General features: G+C 37.0%; 1 pseudogene; it reads right to left on the reverse strand.

The window, feature by feature from the left end:
• Window positions 1-18,650: 18,650 nt before the first annotated feature.
• On the reverse strand, window positions 18,651-20,617 carry LOC101277948 (heat shock cognate 71 kDa protein-like; annotated as a pseudogene).
• Window positions 20,618-21,221: the final 604 nt, after the last annotated feature.

The following is a 21,221-nucleotide window of genomic DNA, read 5'->3' on the forward strand; positions in this document are numbered from 1 at the left end:
CTTGATGTATCCTGCATTTGTGGAATACCTAAATAGATAAAGAATCATCCCAAAATTGAGGCGGTGGACTTTGGGAGCAACTGTAGCCTTGGGGTTTGCTTATTGTACCTAATTAGTTTCTGGTTTTATGTTTATATTAGTTTAGTATTTAGACTTTATTATCATTGGTAGATTTGTTTATTGATTTGGTTGCTCTCTTCCTCTTTTTTATATTTATATGTATGTATATATATATATTTTCCTTTTTCTCTTTTTTGTGACTGTGTATGTGTATGCTTTTTTGTGTTATATTGTCTGTGTAGCTTTGCTTCTACCATTTGTCCTAGGGCTCTGCCTGTCTGTTTTTTAAATTTGTTTTTTAATATAGTTTTTAGTGTTTGTTATCATTGATGGGTTTGTTTTTTGGTTTGATTTCTCTCTTCTTTCTTTCTTTCTTTTTAATTTTTTAAAAAAATTATCTTTAATAATTTCTTTATTTTTTATTTTAATAACTTTATTTTATTTTACTTTATTCTTTCTTTCTTTCTTTCTTTCTTTCTTTTTTTTCTTTCTTTCTTCTTTCTTTCTTTCTTTCTTTCTTTCTTTCTTTCTTTCTTTCTTTCTTTCTTTCTTTCATTTCTCCCTTTTCTTCTGAGCCATGTGGCTGACAGGGTCTTGGTGCTCCAGTCAGGTGTCATGCCTGTGCCTCTGAGGTGGGAGAGCTGAGTTCAGGACATTGGTTCACAACAGACCTCCTGGCTCCATGCAATATCAAATGGCAAGAGATCTCCAAAGATCTCAATCTCAATGCTAAAACCCAGCTCCACTCAATTACCAGCAAGCTACAGTGCTGGACACCCTATGCCAAACAACTATCAAGACAGGAAAACAACCCCACGCATTAGCAGAGAGGCTTCCTAAAATCATGATAAGGTCACAGACACCCCAAAACACACCACGAGATGCGGTCTTGCCAACCAGAAATGCAAGATCCAGCTTCATCCAAAAGAACACAGGCACCAGTCCTCTCCACCAGGAAGCCTACACAACCCACTGAACCAAACGTAGCAACTGGGGGAAGACAAAAAAAAAGAAATAATGGGAACAATGAACATGCAGTCTTCAAAAAGGAGAGCCTAACACACAGTAAGTTAAGCAAATTGAGAATACAGAAAAACACACAGCAGATGAAGGAGAAAGGCAAAAACCCACCAGACCAAACAAATGAAGAGGAAATAGGCACTCTACCTGAAAAAGTATTCAGAGTAATGACAGTAAAGATGATCCAAAATCTTGGAAATAGAATGGAGAAAATACAACAAACGTTTAACAAGAAACTAGACGAACTAAAGAGCAAACAAACATTGATGAACAACACAATAATTGAAATTAAAAATTCTCTAGAAGGAATCAAAAGCAGAATAACTGAGGCAGAAGAATGGATAAGTGACCTGAAAGCTAAAATAGTGGAAATAACTACTGCAGAGTGGAATAAAGAAAACAAGAATAAAAAGAATTGAGGGCAGGCTCAGAGACTTCTGGGACAAAATGAAATGCACCAACATTCGAATTATGGGGGTCCCAGAAGAAAAACAGAAAAGGAAAGGGACTGAGAAAATATTTGAATAGATTATAGTTGAAAACTTCCCTAACACAGGAAAGGAAATAGTCAATCAAGTCCAGGAAGCACAGAGAGTCCCATACAAGATAAATCCAAGGAGAAACATGCCAAGACACATATTAATCTAACTATCAAAAATTAAATACAAAGAAAAAATATTAAAAGCAACAGTGGAAAAACAACAAATAAAATACAAGGGAATCCCCATAAGGTAAACAGCTGATCTTTCAGCAGAAACTCTGCAAGCCACAAGGGAGTGGCAGGATATATTTAAAATGATGAAATGGAAAAACCTACAACCAAGATTACTCTGCCCAGCAAGGATCTCATTCAGTTTTGACAGTAAAATTAAAACCATCACAGACAAGCAAAAGCTAAGAGAATTTAACACCACTGAACCACCTTTACAACAAATGCTAAAGTAACTTCTCTAGGCAGGAAACACAAGAGAAGGAAAAGAATTACAATAACGAACCCAAAACAATTTAGAAAATGGTAATAGGAACATACGTATCAATAACTACCTTAAATGTAAATGGATTAAATGCCCCAAACAAAATACATAGACTGGCTTAATGGATACAAAAATAAGACCTATACATATGCTGTCTACAAGAGACCCATTTCAAACCTACGGACACATACAGACTGAAAGTGATGGGGTGGAAAAAAATTCTCCATGCAAATGGAAATCAAAAGAAAGCTGGAGTAACAATTCTAATATCAGACAGAATAGACTTTAAAACAAAACTATTACAAGAGAAAAAGAAGGACACTACATAATGATCAAGAGATCAATCCAAGAAGATATGACAAATGTAAATAATTTTGCACCCAATATAGGAGCACCTCAGTAAACAAGGCAAATGCTAACAGCCATAAAAGGGGAAATCAACAGTAACACAATCATAATAAGGGATGTTAACACCCCACTTTCACCAATGGACAGATAATCCAAAATGAAAATAAATAAAGAAACACAAGCTTTAAATGATACATTAAACAAGATGGACTTAACTGATATTTATTGGACATTCCATTCAAAAACAAAGGAATATACTTTCCTCTCAGGTGCTCATGGAACATTCTCCAGGATAGATCATATCTTGGGTCACAAATCAAGCCTTGGTAAATTTAAGAAAATTGAAATTTTGTCAAGTATCTTTTCCAACCACAACACTATGAGACTAGGTTTCAATCACAGGAAAATAATCTGTTAAAAGTACAAGGACATGAAGGTTAAACAATACATGACTTAATAACCTAGAGATCACTGAAGAAATAAAAAAAAAAATACCTAGGGAGGAGCTTCAAGATGGCAGAAGAGTAAGACAAGGAGATCACTTTCCTTGCCACAAATACATCAGAAATACATCTACATGTGGAACAACCCCTACAGAACACCTACTGAAAGCTGGAAGATGACCTCAGACCTCCCAAAAGGCAATAAACTTCCCACGTACCTGGGTAGGGCAAAAGAAACAATAAAAAACAGAGACAAAAGAATAGGGATGGGACATGTACCAGTGGGAGGGAGCTGTGAAGGAGGAAAGGTTTCCACACACTAGGAAGGCTCTTCACAGGCGGAGACTGCAGGTGGTGGAGGGGATAGCATCAGGGCCACGGAGGAGAGCACAGCAACAGGAGTGCAGAGGGCATAGCGGAGAGATTCCTGCACAGAGGATCGCTGCCGACCAGCACTCACCAGCCTGAGAAGCTTGTCTGCTTGTCTTCTTCTCATAGCAAGGTGGGCGGGGGATGGGAGCTGGAGGTTGGGCTTCGGAAGTCAGATCCCAGGGAGAGGACTGGGGTTGGCTGTGTGAACACAGCCTGAAGGAACTAGTGCACCACAGCTAGCTGGGAGGGAGTCTGGGAAAGTCTAGAGCTGCCAAAGAGGCAAGAGACGTTTTCTTGCCTCTTTGTTTCCTGGTGCACGAGGAGAGGGGATTAAGAGCGCTGCTTAAAGGAGCTCCAGAGATGGGTGCAAGCTGGGGCTATCAGCGTGAAACCCAGAGATGGGCATATGATGCTAAGGCTGCTGCTCCAGCCACCAAGAAACCTGTGTGCAAGCACAGGTCACTATCCACACCTCCCCTCCTGGGAGCCTGTGCAGCCCGCTACTGCAAGGGTCCCGTGATCCAGGGAAATCTTCCCCGGGAGTAGGCAGGGCACTCCTCAGGCTGGTGCAACATCACGCCAGCCTCTGCCACTACAGGCTCACCCAACATCCATACCCCTCTCTCCCCCGACCTGAGTGAGCCAGAGCGCCTGAATCAGCTGCTCCTTTAACTCCATCCTGTATGAGTGAAGAAAAGCCAGCCTCAGGTGACCTACATGCAGAGGTAGGTTCAAATCCAAAGCTGAATCCAGGCAGCTGTGGGAACAAAGAAGAGAAAGGGAAATTTCTCCCAGCAGCCTCAGGAGCAGCTGATTATATCTCCACAATCAATTTGATGTATCCTGCATCTGTGGAATACCTGAATAGACAATGAACATCCCAAATTGAGGAGGTGGACATTGGGAGCAACAATATATATAAATTTGTTTCCCTTTTTCTCTTTTTGTGAGTGTGTACGTATGCTTCTGTGGGAGATTTTGTCTGTATAGCTTTGCTTTTACCATTTATCCTAGGGTTCTGTTTGACCGTTTGTTTCCTTTTTCCTTTTTTTCCTTAAAATTCTTTTTTCTTAATAATTATTTTTATTTTAATAACTTTATTTTATTTTACTTTATTTTGTTTTATCTTCTTCTTTCATTCTTTATTTTTTTTTCCTTTTATTCTGAGCAATGTGGAGGAGAGGCTCTTGGTACTCCAGCCAGGCATCAGGGCTGTGCCACTGAGGTGGTAGAGCAAAGTTCAGGACACTGGTCCACAAGAGACCTCCCATCTCCATGTAATATAAAAGGGCAAAATTTCCCAAAGATCTCCATCTCAACGCCAGGACTCAGCTCCAATCAATGACCAGCAAGCTACAGTGCAGGACACCATATGCCAAACCACAAGCAAGACAGGAACACTACAACATCCATTAGCACAGAGGCTGCCTAAAATCATAGTAAGGCCACAGACACCACAAAATGCACTGCCAGACGTGGACCTGCCCACCAGAAACAGGATCCAGCCTCATCCACCAGAACACAGCAACTAGTCACCTCCACCAGGAAGCCTACAAAACCCACTGAACCAAACTTAGCCACTGGGGACAGACACCAAAAACAACGGAAACTACGAACTTGCAGCCTGCAAAAAGGAGACACCAAACACAGAAAGTTAAGCAAAATGAGAAGACAGAGAAACACACAGCTGATGAAGGAGCAAGGCAAAAACCCACAAGACCTAACAAATGTAGAGGAAATAGGCAGTCTGCCTGAAAAATAATCCAGAGTAATGACAGTAAAAATGATCCAAAATCTTGGAAATAGAATGAAGAAAGTAAAAGAAACATTTAACAAGGACCTAAAAGACTAAAGAGCAAACAAGCACTGATGAACAAAATAATAAATGAAATTAAAAATGCTCTAGAAGGGCTCAATAGCAGAATAACTGAGGCAGAAGAATGGATTAAGTGACCTGGAAGATAAAATAGTGGAAATAACTACTGTAGAGCAGAAAAAAGAATGAAAATAATTAAGAACAGTCTCAGAGACCTCTGGGACAACATTAAACACATCAACATTCGAATTACAGGGTTCCCAGAAGAAGAAGAGAAAAAGAAATGGACTGAGAAAATATTTGATGAGATTACCATTGAAAACTTCCCTAACGTGGGAAAGGAAATAGTTAATCAAGTCCAGGAAGCACAGAGAGTCCCATACAGGATAAATCCAAGGAGTAACACACCAAGACACATATTAATCAATCAAAAATTAAATACAAAGAACAAATATCAAAAGCAGCAAGGGAAAAACAACAAATAACACACAAGGGAATCCCCATAAGGTTAACAGCTGATCTTTCAGCAGAAACTCTACAAGCTAGAAGGGAATGGCAGGACATATTTAAAGTGATGAAGGAGAAAAACCTACAACCAAGATTACTCTACCCTGACAAGATCTCATTCAGATTTCATGGAGAAATTAAAACCTTTGAAGACAAACAAAAGGTAAGAGAAAGCAGCTTTACAGCAAATGATAAAGGAACTTCTCTAGGCAGGAAACATAAGAGAAGGAAAACACCTGCAATAATAAACTCAAAATAATTAAGAAAATGGTAATAGGAACATACATAGCGATTATTACATTAAATGCAAACGGATTAAATGCTCCAACCAAAAGACATAGACTGGCTGAATAGATACAAAAACAAGACCCATATATATGCTGTCTACAAGAGACCGACTTCAGGCCTAGGGACACATACAGACTGAAAGTGAGGGATGGCAAAAGAAATTCCATGTAAATGGAAACCAAAAGAAAGCTGGAGTAGCAATTCTCATAGCAGACAAAATAGACTTTAAACTAAGAGTATTACAAGAGACAAGGAAGGACACTACATAATGATCAAGGTATCAATCCAAGAAAAACATATAAAAGCTGTAAGTATTTATGAACCCAACATAGGGGCACCTCAATATATAAGGCAAACACTAACAGCCATAAAAGGCAAAATCGACAGTAACACAATCATAGTAGGGGATTTAACACCCCACTTTCACCAACTGACAGCACATCAAAATGAAAATAAACAAGGAAAAAACAAGTTTTAAATGATACATTAAACAAGATGGACTTAACTGATATTTATAGGACATTCCATCCAAAAACAACAGAATACACATTTTTCTCAAGTGCTCATGGAATATTCTCCAATATAGATCATATCTTGTGTCACAAATGAAACCTTGGTAAATATAAGAAAACTGAAACTGTATTAAGTATCTTTTCTGACCACAATGTTATGAGACTAGATATCAATTACAGGAAAAATATCTGTAAGAAATACAAACACATGGAGGCTAAACAACACACTACTTAGTAACCAAGAGATCACAGAATAAATCAAAGACGAAATCAATACATACCTAGAAACAAATGACAATGAAATTACGATGATGCAAAACATATGGGATGCAGCAAAAGCAGTTCTAAGAGGGAAGTTTATAGCAATAAAATCCTACCTTAAGAAACAAGAAACATTGCAAATAAACAAGCTAAACTTACACCTAAAGCAGTTAGAGAAAGAATTAAAAAAAAAAGTTACCTGAAGGAAAGAAATCATAAAGATCAGTTCAGAAATAAATGGAAAAGAAATGAAGGAAACGATAGCAAAGACAAATAAAACTAAAACCTCGTTCTTTGAGAAGATAAACAAAATTGATTAACCATTAGCCAGACTCATCAAGAAAAAAAGGGAGGAGACACAAATCAATAGAATTAGAAATGAAAAAGGAGAAGTAACCACCTACACTGCAGAAAAGAAAGGATCATGAGAGATTACAACAAGGAAATATATGCCAATAAAATGGACAACCTAAAAGAAATGGACAAATTCTTAGAAATGCACAACCTTCGATACTGAACCAGGAAGAAATAGAAAATATGAACAGACCAATCACAAGGACTGAAATTGACACTGTGATTAAAAATCTTCCAACAGAAAAAAGCCCAGGACCAGATGGCTTCACAAGTGAATTCTATAAAACATTAGGGAAGAGCTAACACCTATCCTTCACAAACTCTTCAAAAATATAGCAGAGGGAGGAACACTCCCAAACACATTCTATGAGGCCACCATGACTCTGATAATAAAAACCAGACAAAGATGTCACAAAGAAAACCACAGGCCAATACCTCTGATGAACATAGATGCAAAAATTCTCAACAAAATACTAGCAAACAGAATATCCAACAGCACATTAAAAGGATCATACACTCTGATCAAATGGGGTTTATCCCAGGAATGCAAAGATTCTTCAATATCCACAAATCAATCAACGTGATACACCATATTAAAAAGTTGAGGGAGAAAAACCATACAATCGTCTCAATAGATGCAGAGAAACTTTTGACAAAATTCAACACCCATTTATTTTAAAAACTCTCCAAAAGTAGGCATAGAGGGAACTTTCCTCAACATAATAAAGGTCATATATGACAAACCCACAGCCAACATCGTCCTCCATCGTGAAAAACTGAAACCATTTCCAATAAGATCAGGAACAAGACAAGTTTGCCCACTCTCACCACTATTATTCAACATAGTTATGGAAGTTTTAGCCACAGAAATCAGAGAAGAAAAATAAATAAAAGGAATCCAAATTGGAAAAGAAGAAGTAAAGCTGTCACTGTTTGCAGATGACATGGTACTATATGTAGAGAATCCTGAAGACACTACCAGAAAACTACTAGAGCTAATCAATGAATTTGGTAAAGTAGAAGGATACAAAATTAATGCACAGAAATCTCCTGCATTCCTGTACACTAATAATGAAAAATCGGAAATGGAAATTAAGAAAACACACCCATTTACTATTGCAACAAAAAGAATAAAATATCTGGGAATAAACATACCTAAGGAGACAAAAGACCTGTATGAAGAAAATTATGACACTGATGAAAGAAATTAAAGATGATATAAGTAGATGGAGAGATACACACTGTTCTTGGATTGGAAGAATGAACATAGTGACAGTGACTGTACTACCCAAAGGAATCTACAAATTCAATGAAATCCCTGTCAAATTACCACTGGCATTTTTCACAGAACTAGAAGAAAAAGTTTCACAATTTTTATGGAAACAGAAAAGACCCCGAATAGCAAAAGCAATCTCGAGAAAGAAAAATGGAGCTGGAGGAATCAGGCTCCCTGACTTCAGGCTATACTTCATAGCTACAGTAATCAAGACAGTATGGTACTGGCACAGAAACAGAAATATAGATCCATGTAACAGGATAGAAAGCCCAGAGATAAACCCATGCACATATGGTCAACTTATCTTTGATAAAGGAGGCAAGAATATACAGTGGAGATAAGACAGCCTCTTCAATAAGTGGTGCTGGGAAAACTGGACAGCTACATGTAAAAGAATGAAAACAGAACACTCCTTAACACCATACACAAAGATAAATTCTAAATGGATTAAAGACCTAAATTTAAGGCCAGACACCATCAAACTCTTAGAGGAAAACCTAGTCAGAACACTCTGTGACATAAATCACAGCAAGATCCTTTTTGAACTACCTGCTAGAGAAATGGAAATATAAACAAAAAAAACAGATGGGACCTAATGAAACTTAAAAGCTTTTGCACAGCAAAAGAAACCATAAACAAGACCAAAAGACAACCCTCAGAATGGGAAAAAATATTTGTAGATGAAGCAACAGGAAAAGGATTAGTCTGCAAAACATATAAGCAACTCATGCAGGTCAGTATCAAAAAAAACAAAGAGCCCAATCCAAAAATGGGCAGAAGGCATAAATAGACATTTCTCCAAAGAAGATATACAGACTGCCAACAAACACATGAAAGTATGCTCAACATCATTAACTATTAGAGAAACGCAAATCAAAACTACAATGAGATATCATATCACACCGGTCAGAATGGCCATGATCAAAAAATCAACAAACAATAAATGCTGGAGTGGGTGTGGAGAATAGGGAACCCTCTTGCACTGTTGGTGGGAATGTAAGTTGATATCACCATTATGGAGAACAGTATGGAGGTTCCATAACAAACTAAAAATATAACTACCATAAGACGCAGCAATCCCACTACTTTGCATATACCCTGTGAAAAACATACTTCAAAGAGAGTCATGTACCAAAATGTTCATTGCAGCTCTATTTACAATAGCCAGGACATGGAAGCAAGCTACGTGTCTACCAACAGATGAATGGATAAAGAAGATGTGGCACATATATACGATGGAATATTGCTCACCATTAAATGGAGCGAAACTGAGTTATTTTTAGTGAGGTGGATGGACCTAGAATCTGTCCTACAGGGTGAAGTAAGTCAGAAAAAGAAAAAGAAATACCCTATTCTAACACATATATATGAAATCTAAAATAAACAATAAAAAGTGGTCAAAAGTACCTAGAGGCAAGATGGGAATAAAGATGCAGACCTACTAGAGAATGGACTCGAGGATGCAGGGAGGGGAAGGGTAAGCTGGGACAAAGTGAGAGAGTGGCATGGACATATATACACTATCAAACATAAAATATATATCTAGTGGGAAGCAACCACATAGCACAGGAAGCTGAGCTCAGTGCTTTGTGACCACCTAAAGGGGTGGAATAAGAAGTGTGTGAGGGAGGGAGATGCAATAGGGAAGAGTTATGGAGATATATATGTATATATATATATATATATATATATATATATATTATATATATGTATAACTGGTTCACTTTGTTATAAAACAGAAACTAACACACCATTGTAAAGCAATTATATTCTAATAAATATGTTAAAAAAATACCTAGAAACAAATGACAATGAAACCATGACGTCCCAAAGCCTATGGGATGCAGCAAAAGCAGTTGTAAAATGGAAGTATAAAGCAATACACTCCCACCTCAAGAAACAAAGAATATCTCTAATATGTAACCTAACCTTATTCCTAAAGCAATTAGAGAAAGAAGAACAATACAAAACAAGAAACCCAAAGTTAGCAGAATGAAAAACATCATAAAGATCAGATCAGAAATGAAAAAGAAATGAAGGAAACAATAGCAAAGATCAATAAAAATAAAAGCTGTTTCTTTGAGAAGATAAACAAAATAGATCAACTGTTAACCAGACTCATCCAGAAGAAAAGGGAGGAGACTTAAAAGAATACAGTTAGAAATGAAAAAGGAGAAGTAAGAACTGACACTGCAGAAATACAAAGCATCATGAGAGATTACTATGAGCAGCCATATGCCAGTAAAATGGAAAACCTGAAAGAAATGGACAAATTCTTAGAAAAGCACAATGTTCCGAGACTGTACCAGCAAGAAATAGAAAATATAAACAGAGTAATCACAAGCACTGAAATTGAAACTGTGATTAAAAATCTTCCAACAAACAAAAGCCCAGGAACATATGGCTTCACAGGTGAATTCTATCAAACATTTAGAGAAGAGCTAACACCTACACTTCTCAAACTCTTCCAAAATAGAGCAGAGGGTGGAACACTCCCAAACACATTCTACGAGGCCACCACCCCTCTGATATCAAAACCAGACAGAGTTGCCACAAAAAAAAGGAAACTACAGGCCAATAACACTGATGTATATAGATGCAAAAACCCTCAATAAAATACCAGTAAACAGAATCCAACAGCACATTAAAAGCATCATACAACATGATCAAATGGTGTTTATCCCAGGAATGCAAGGATTCTTCAATATACGCAATTCAGTCAATGTGATAAACCATATTAATAAATTGAAGGAGTAAAACCATATGATCATCTCAATAGATGCAGAAAACTTTCTACAAAATTCAACACCCATTTATGATAAAAAACCCTCCAGAAAGTAGGCATAGAGGGAACTTACTTCAACATAATAATGGCTATATATGACAAATCCAAAGCCAACGTAGTTTTCAGTGGTGAAAAACTGAAACCATTTCCACTAAGATCAGGAACAAGACAAGGTTGCCCACTCTCACCACTATTATTTAACATCGTTTTGTAAGTTTTAGCCACAGGAGTCAGAGAAGAAAAGTAAATAAAATGAACTCAAGTCAGCAAAGAAGTAAAGCTGTTAATGTTTGAGATGACACGATACTATACATAGAAAATCCTAAAGGTGCTACCACAAATCTACCAGAGCTAATCAATGAATTTGGTAAAGTAACATGATACACAATGTCTTGCATTCCTATACACTAATGATGAAAAATCTGAAAGATAAATAAGGAAACACTCCCATTTACCATTGTGACAAAAAACAATAACATACCTGGGAATAAAGCTACCTAAGGAAACAAAAGACCTTTATGCACAGATCCATAAGACACTCATGAAAGTAATTAATGTTGAGATATACAACAGAAGGAGAGATATACCATGCTCTTGGATTGGAAGAATGAACATTGTGAAAATGACTATACTGCCCAAAGCAATCTATACATTCAGTGCAATCCCTATCAAACTACCAATGGCATTTTTCACAGAACTAGAACAAAAAAATTCACAATTTGTATGGAAACACAAAGGACCCCGAATAGCCAAAGCAATCTTAAGAATGAAAAACGGAGCTGGAGGAATCAGGCTCCTGGACTCCAGACTATGCTACAAAGCTACAGTAATCACAAACAGTATGGTACTGGCACAAAAACCAAAATATAGATCAGTAGAACAGGATAGAGAGCCCAGAGGTAAACCCATGCACATATGGTCACCTTATGTTTGATAAAGGATGCAAAAATATACAATGCAGAAAACACAGCCTCTTCAAAAAGTGGTGCTGGGAAAACTGGACAGCTACATATTAAAGAATGAAATTAGAACACTCCCTAACTCCATACACAAAAATAAACTCAAAATGGACTAAAGACCAAAATATAAATCCAGACACTCTAAAACTCTTAGAGGAAAACATAGGCAGAATATTCTATGACACAAATCACTGCAAGATGCTTATTGACCCACCTCCTAGAGAAATGGAAATAAAAACAAAAATAAACAAATGGAACCTAACAAAGCCTAAATCTTTTGCACAGCAAAGGAAACCATAAACAAGACAAAAAGACAACCTTCAGAATGGGAGAAAATATTCGCAAATGAAGCAACTGACATAGGATTAATCGCCAAAGTTTACAAGGAGCTCATGCAGCTTAATATCAAAAAATAAACAACCCAATTCAAAAGTGGGCAGAAGACCTAAATAGACATTTCTCCAAAGAAGATACACAGATTGCCAACAAACACATGAAAGGATCATCGACATCACTAATCATTAGAGAAATGCAAATCAAAACTACAATGAGGTATCACCTCACATGCATCAGAATGGCCATCATCAAAAAACCTACAAACAATAAATGCTGAAGAGGGTGTAGAGAAAAGGGAACCCTCTTGCACTGTTGGTGGGAATGTAAATTGATACAGCTACTATGGAGACCAGCATGGAAGTTCCTTAAAAAACTAAAAATAGAACTACCATACGATCTAGCAATCCCACTACTGGGCATATACCCTGAGAAAACCGTAATTCATGAAGAGTTATATACCACAATGCTCTTTGCAGCTCTATTTATGATAGCCTAGACATGGAAGCAACCTAAGTGTCCATCAACAGCTGAATGGATAAAGAAGATGTGGCACATATATACAAAAGAACATTACTCAGCCATAAAATGAAATGAAATTGAGTTATTTGTAGTGAGGTGGATGGACCTAGAGTCTGTCATACAAAGTGCAGTAAGTCAGAAAGAGAAAAGCAAATACCATATGCTAACACATTTATTTGGAATCTTAAAAAAAAAAACAGGTTCTGAAGAACTTAGGGGCAGGACAGAAATAAAGAGGCAGATGTAGAGAATGGACTTGAGGACACGGGAATGGGGAAGGGTAAGCTGGGACGAAGTGTGAGAGTGGCATGGACGTATATACACTACCAAATATGAAATAGATAGCTAGTGGGAAGCGGCTGCAATGCACCGGGAGGTCAGCTTGGTGCTTTCTGACCACCTAGAGGGGTGGGATATGGAGGGTGGGAGGGAGGCACAAGAGGCAGGATATATGGTAATATATGTATACATATAGCTGATTCACTTTGTTACACAGCAGAAACTAACACACCATTGTAAAACAATTTTACTCCAATAAAGATGTTAAAAAATAAAGGGAGTGAGATGCAAAAAAAAGAAAAAAAGAGAGAGAGAGAGAGAACCATCCTGTGACAAGCTACAGACATGGCACTTGTTTTTATCCTCCATTGTTAAAGTAACCTCTACATATCTCCATACATTGCTAAAGAAGAAGCAAACGGCATGATAATCTCCACTATTTCTCCACCAAATAATTAGTTTCAAGGTCATAATACTATCAACTTTGATTTAACTGTAAAATTGTTATGGATTGAATATCTATAATTATTTAGAACACATTTAAGTTAGAAATTTATCATTTATTTTCATATTTATAATTATTTATATGCACAGTAAACTTCCTGTTACATTTTCAGCAAGTTCAAATTTTTCTAAATTTCAAATAAATTTACAAGTGGATGAGTATTAGAGTTATTCTCTAAAGAAATAGTTACTGAAAACAATAACTAAAATAGTTAATTAAATTTCTGAAAACTGGTCAAACATTTAATCAGGTTGAACTCTGGTACTTTTTTACAAATTACCTAAGATAGAGCTTCCTAAAATCATCCTGCATTTCATTTCCATCTGAAATCTGATGCCAGATGTCAAAAATTTTAATTAAATATTTAGGTGGCATTTTTGGAATGTTTTATGATTCATCAAGTGCTATCATATATATTGACTAATTTAATTTAAATTAAAGGTCACATACTGCCAGGAGCAGCAAGAATGTGCAGCCTATATTTTCACTCACTGTTCACCTTAATGCCAACTATTCAGGGAAGGCTTTATGTAAAAAGTCCTCTGCTCAAAAGAAAAGTATGGATGTAATACATTTTAAATTATATACATATCTTAATAACATCGCTAAAGAAATTGGGCAATTTAACCGATGTGTGGGGAGAGCAGATACTTTTTTCTTATACTCTGTGGGATTGTTGAGGCAAGTGTAAATTCAAGCAAAATAAGCCACGTTAAAAGAAGCACTGAAATATAAATCAAATTATGTCACCTCACTGGTGCTTGCAGGGAAACAGACAAGACTGTGAAAGCAATAGGCATAGTTGGAAAATTAAAAATCATTTTGCATGCAGGCTTCCTTGTGTATATAGCAAGATTTTGCAGTCATACTTCTAAAATAGATAATGATGATTGTGTTGAACCTGTAATATAAACAAATATAAAATATTTTATCCTATGCTTTTACCTACTCCACTTCTTTATCAAACTACCTAAACTACAATACCATAGAAGCAAAACCTGAAAACACATTTAAATGGTCTTTAAGATGAGAAAGAAAGAAAACACTTGAATTTTATTTCACATTCAAAGAAAATTTAAAATAACATTCAAGTAGGAGGATATTAACTTAGCTTTGTTCAAGAATAAAATGATGTAACAATCTTACTGGTCTAATTATCAGGGATAAAATTTTGTATAAACTAAATCATATTAGGTAGCAATTTAAAAACAAAGAAGACAAGCTGCCAGAAGTGAAACTGGCAGGGAAGAAGATACTGGAAAAAGAATGACTAATTATAAAGTATTATAGGGCTATTCAATAAGTCAAATTAGCCCTACACATTTGGATAGGCCCTAAAGAAATGCACACACACACATGCACGCACACACACACACACACACATACACATGCACAGAGTGCCCTTTTTAAAGTACATATGGCCAGAGGTCAGAGATTATATATTTGTGTGTTCTCTCTCTTCTTTAGTGAGATAAACTACTATCAACATCAGAGTACAGTTGACCCTTGAACAACATGGGTTTGAACTGTGTGGGTCCAATTTTATGCAGATTTTTTCAATAAACACTACAGGACTACACCTGGCATAGTTGGTTGAATCCGAAGATGTAGAACCTCGGATACAGAGGGCCGATTATGGGACTTGAGCATTCCCGCATTTTGGTATTCACAGACGGTCCTTGGACCAATGCCCTATGGATACAAAGGGATGAGGGATACCTGTTTAAGAAATCACCTTAAGGGAATAGGGGCAGGAACAAGAGCTTGGTTAATCTAGGGAGAGAGGAGTGACTTCACACAGAAGAGTCATGGATAAGCAGGAGTCAAGAGAAAATATTCTAGGTCTTTACGGTGGTGGACATTGGAACCAGTCTTTACATAGTTCTCTAGGTTCTGCTTGAATCCTATAGGAGCTTGTCATGTCATTCAAAAAGCCAATGCCAATAAAAGGGCCTACATAATCCAGCCTACTGTTTTCTGATCTAAAATCCTACAACTATTTCCTGTTGCTCACACTACTTCAGTCACATCAGTCTCCTTGCTTTTCCTAAACCATGTCAGACATAATCCCACCTCTAGGCCTTTACAGTTGCTATTCTTTCTGTCTGGAACACTCATTCACTAATAATCTCAACCCTCTCTTCTCATCTCCTTCAAATGACACCTTCTTGAGTTCTTCATTGACTGCTCTATTTTAATTACAATCCTTCTTTACTCTAAGAATAACTATATAATTTCCCTGTTTTATTTTTCTTCTGTAACACTACCACTTAACATACTAAATATTTCACTTATTAATACTCATGGCCCATCAAAATGTAAGCTCCATGAGAATCTTTTTTAACTGCTGATACCCCAGTACCTAGCACTGTGCTTGGCACATGGTAGATGTTCAATACATATTTTTAATTAATAGCCACCACAAGGAGAACTTCCTCTAATTACCAAATAATTAAAATAGTGCTGTATAGATGGAGGAAATATATCAATGTAAAAAGAGTAGAGGGCTTCCCTGGTGGCGCAGTGGTTGAGAGTCCGTCAGCCGATGCAGGGGACAGGGGTTCATGCCCCGGTCTGGGAAGATTCCACATGCCACGGAGCGGCTGGGCCCATGAGCCATGGCCGCTGAGCCTGCATGTCCGGAGCCTGTGCTCCACAACGGGAGAGACCACAACAGTGAGAGGCCCGCATACCGCAAAAAAAACACAAAAAAACAAACAAAAAAACCACAGTAGAATCCAGAAATGTAGTCAAATATAAATATGTGTTTAGTATATGGTAAAGATGGTAAATAAAGTCAGTGAGAAAAGTTTGAATTAGTCAATCAGTGGTCTTGGGATGATAGTCTAGCCTGGGGGTTCCCAATATTTTTCAAGTAATGACATACATTAAATTATATTTATTTGTCACATTAAATTATATTTATTTGAATGTATAGAGGAGTCTGATCATGGTTGAAGGCAAGAGATACAGGAGTTCTGACAGACCATAACCCTTCCTAGCCACCCCCAAGGCTGATGAGATCATGTCTGTGACCACTTGAAGGATTATCAGTTGGGAATTTCTGAGTTGATCATTTCTAAGGAAAAAAATCTGGACCCCTATTTTTCTAATTAACCCAAGAAATAATACTGGTGGATTCAAGCTATAAATGTAAAGTTTAAAGCCCATAAAATTATAAGAAAACAAGATTTTTCTAAGCATTATGATATATACAGAAGCAGAAGAAACTAAATTGATTAATTAGACAATATAAAAATTTAAAAACTCAATGGAAAAAAATCCCAACATAAACAAAATTAAAAAAAAAACTGGGGGAAATATTGCTATTATACTAATTTTCAAAGAGCTAATTTAAATAAATAAGAAATGTAAAAAAAAACTATTAGAAAAATTGGTAAACCAATGGAGAGGAAATCCACAGAATAAAAGACCAAGATGGCTAATAAACTTGTTAAAAAATGCTGTTTCACTTATAAATAAAACAAAATTTAAAACAGTTAAGAACTGACAATACCCAATATATGTGAGTTGTAAGAAAATGAGCTTCCTAAGTCACCCAAGTTATGTGTCATATTCCCTTTATCCATTTTGTCCCCACTATGTTTGCTTTATTTCTGTTCTTTCAAAGTTATCTTTGTTTAATATGACATAATTGAAGAAATGAAGATGGTAAACATCCAAATATGTCATTTCCAGCAAATTTTCTTATGCTCCCTGAAAATCAGTTGCTGAAAACTTAGAACTAAAAATGTATCTTTGGTTCTATTCAAGTTTGTTCTCTCCATGAGTAGAGCATTACTGTGATCCCTGGATTGGAATTCCTTGAAATCATACTTACAGTAGCACAATTTTGATACTTTATAGATAGCCACAAGTTAGGATACGTCAAAGTGGAAAGTGGGTCTAATTTTTTTATCTTATTACTTTTGACCCTGTGACTAATATTTTCTTAAAATAGAGAGTGAAACAAAGAGATAGAGAAAAAAAATCTGGAAACTTCTGTTTACCTACTTTCTTTTCCCTTTTTCTTCCATTCATACTTTCTTCCAAAAGCCACACTCTAGTACAATTTACTTCAATTACTCCAGATCTTTTAGATTTTAAATATTTGCAGCATTTTAAAAACTACATTGTATAGACCAACATAGTGTTGACAACTTTTTATTTTGCTAAGGAAATAGAATTTTAAAACACCAATGACAAAATACTATTCCCATGATTTCATAAAGGAAAGGCAATTTTTGTCGTGGGCACTCACTTTAAAATATCTTTTTATTTAAAAATCATTATAGATTAATAGAAAGTATCCCCCAAATTACAGAAAGATGCTGTATACCCTATAACTAATTCCCCCCTAATGATAAAATCTTGCAAAACTATAAAGCAATAGCAAAATGAGGAAACAAATATTGTTACAATCCACTGACTTTATTTAGAGCTCATCAGTTTTATGTGCTCTCATTTCTGTTTGTATAATTCTATGGAATTTTATCACAAGTGTAACTTTGTTTAACTACCACCATATTAACAGTATTAACAGTACTATCACTTTAAGGATCTTTTCTACTGTTGTCCTTTTATAAATGCAGCCACCCCTCCTCCCCATCTCTAACAACAGGAAATCACTAATCTGTTCTCAAACTCTACACTTTTGCACGTTGAAAATGTTATATAAATTGAATGATACAGTATGTAATCTATTGGCACTGGGATCTTTCATACAGCATAATGTCTTTAAGATCCAGTCAAGTTCATGTATGTATCAATAGCTTGTCCCCATCTATTGTTTTTGTTCTGTTTTGCCAATTTTAAATACATTTTTATTTAAGACATTGCATTTTCCACTTACAATACAGTGCTTGTAAAGTGCAATGTTATTTCCTTTCCCTGTGCACACATTCCATGTTCAAGTATCAAGAATGCCCAGTTTACTACAGCAGCTCAACTATAAAACTGCCATGTAGCAAAAAATTGCTACAAATTTGGCTCCTTCCATGTTGTGTTGAGCAATGCTAAACCTATGCTAGGCTGGCTTAATCAACCTCTTCAATGGTGGGCCCAGAGGAGGCACCACCAGACAGAGGAGCTCCACCACCAGGGAAGCCCCTGGGCATTCCACCTGACATTCCTCCTGGCATGCCTCCTGCAGTCTGGTACAGCTTGGTAATGATGGTGTTGCAGACTTTTTCCAGCTCCTTCTGCTGATGTTCAAATTCTTCCTTCTCTGTAGTCTGGTTCTTATCAAGCCAGTTGATTATTTAATTACACTTATCAAGAATCTTCTGTTTGTCCTCATCATTAATCTTGCCTTGAAGTTTCTCATCCTTAACAGTAGCTTTCATGTTGAAAGCATAAGATTCAAGAGAATTCTTTGAAGACAACTTATTCCGCTGCTTCTCATCTTCAGTTTTATACTTCTCTGCTTCCTGAACCATGCGTTCAATGTCTTCCTTGCTCAAACGGCCCTTGTCATTAGTGATGGTAATCTTGTTCTCTTTTCCTGTGCTCTTATCCACAGTAGAGACATTGAGGATGCCATTGACATCAATATCGAAAGTGACTTCAATCTGAGGAACACCACGGGGGGCAAGAGGTATGCCTGTGATTTCAAACTTGCCAAGCAGGTTGTTATCCTTGGTCATGGCACACTCACCTTCATAAACCTGAATGAGTACACCAGGCTGGTTGTCCGAGTATGTTGTGAAGATCTGCATCTGCTTGCTGGGAATGGTGGTGTTGTGCTTGATGAGGACAATCATGACTCCACCAGCAGTTTCAATTCCAAGGGAAAGAGGAGTGACATCCAACAGCAGCAAGTCTTGAATATTTTCAGATTTGTCTCCAGATAAAATGGCTGCCTGGACAGCTGCACCATAAGCAAAAGCCTCATCAGGGTTGATGCTCTTATTAAGTTCTTTCCCACTGAAGAAGTCCTGTAGAAGTTTCCGAATTTTGGGGATGTGGGTTGAACCACCCACCAGGACAATATCATGGATCTGAGACTTGTCTAGTTTGGCATCCAGAAGGGCTTTCTCCACAGGGTCCAGTGTGCCACTGAACAGGTCAGCATTCAGTTCTTCAAATCGGGCATGGGTAATTGAGGTATAGAAGTCAATTCCTTCATAGAGGGAATCAATCTTAATACTGGCCTGGGTGCTGGAAGAGAGAGTGCACTTAGCATGCTCAGAAGCAGTATGAAGGCGATGGACAGTCCTCTTGTTCTCACTGATGTCCTTCTTGTGCTTGCACTTGAATTCTGCAATAAAATGGTTGACCATCCGGTTGTCAAAGTCTTCTCCACCTAAGTGGGTATCTCCAGCTGTAGATTTGACCTCAAAGATTCCATCCTCAATAGTGAGGATTGACACATCAAAAGTGCCACCACATATATCAAAGATCAGCACATTTCTTTCTGCTCCAACCTTTTTGTCTAAGCTATAGGCAATAGCAGCAGCAGTTGGCTCACTGATAATTCTAAGTACACTGAGCCCAGCAATAGTTCCAGCATCTTTGGTAGCCTGACACTGAGAATCATTAAAGTAAGCAGGTACTGTAACAACAGCATCGGTAACAGTCTTCCCAAGGTAGGCTTCTGCTATTTCCTTCATCTTTGTCAAAACCATGGATGGCACCTCCTCTGGATAAAAACTTTTTGTCTCTCCCTTGTATTCTACTTGAACTTCAGGCCTGCCTGCATCATTCACCACCACCATGAAGGGCCAATGCTTCATATCAGACTGGACAACAGCATCATTAAATTTTCGTCCAATGAGGCGTTTGGCATCAAAGTGTTAGTGGGATTCATTGCAACTTGGTTCTTTGCAGCATCACCGATCAATCGTTCGGTATCATTAAAGGCGACATAGCTTGGTGTAGTTCTGTTCCCCTGATCATTGGCAATTATTTACACATTTCTGTGCTGGAAGACACCCACACAAGAATGGGTGGTGCCAAGATCAATGCCAACTGCAGGTCCCTTAGACATGGTTGCTGGAGCGCAGGCCCGGGTCCACTGAAGGAGAAAACAGCAACCTATAGAGCTGCCGCTGCGTTCAACGAGAAACCCCATCTATTGTTGAGTATGGATGTACCATGTACCACAATTTATTTAACTACTCACCTATTGAAATATATTTTGGTAGTTTTCAGTTTGGAGCTACTACAGATGAAGCTACTATAAACATTTGTGTAACACTTTCATTTATCTGAGATAAACGCTGAAGAATGCATTTGCTGCATCATAAGGTAGTTGTAGGTTTAGTTTTTCTGTTTGTTTCTTTCTTTGCTTGATTTTGTTTTTAAATTCCCTTTCATTCCTGAAGGATATTTTGCTAGATATAAAATTTACAGTTGACAATTCTTTTATTTCAGTACTTGAGAAGCATTGTGTCACTTCTTTCTGGCCTTCATGACTTTACATGAGAAATCTGTTGTCAATAGAATTTGTGTTTCCATATAAGTAATGCATTATTTCTCTCGGGTTGATTTCAAGATATATATATTTTTATCTTTGGCTTTCAGAATTTAATTCTGATGTGTCTTGGCATATATTTATTTGAGTTTATCCTATTTAGGGTTTTCTAAGCTTCTTGGGTCTCTATGTT

The sequence above is a fragment of the Orcinus orca genome, chromosome X (assembly GCF_937001465.1).
Source record: "Orcinus orca chromosome X, mOrcOrc1.1, whole genome shotgun sequence".
NCBI classification, from domain to species: Eukaryota; Metazoa; Chordata; class Mammalia; order Artiodactyla; family Delphinidae; genus Orcinus; species Orcinus orca.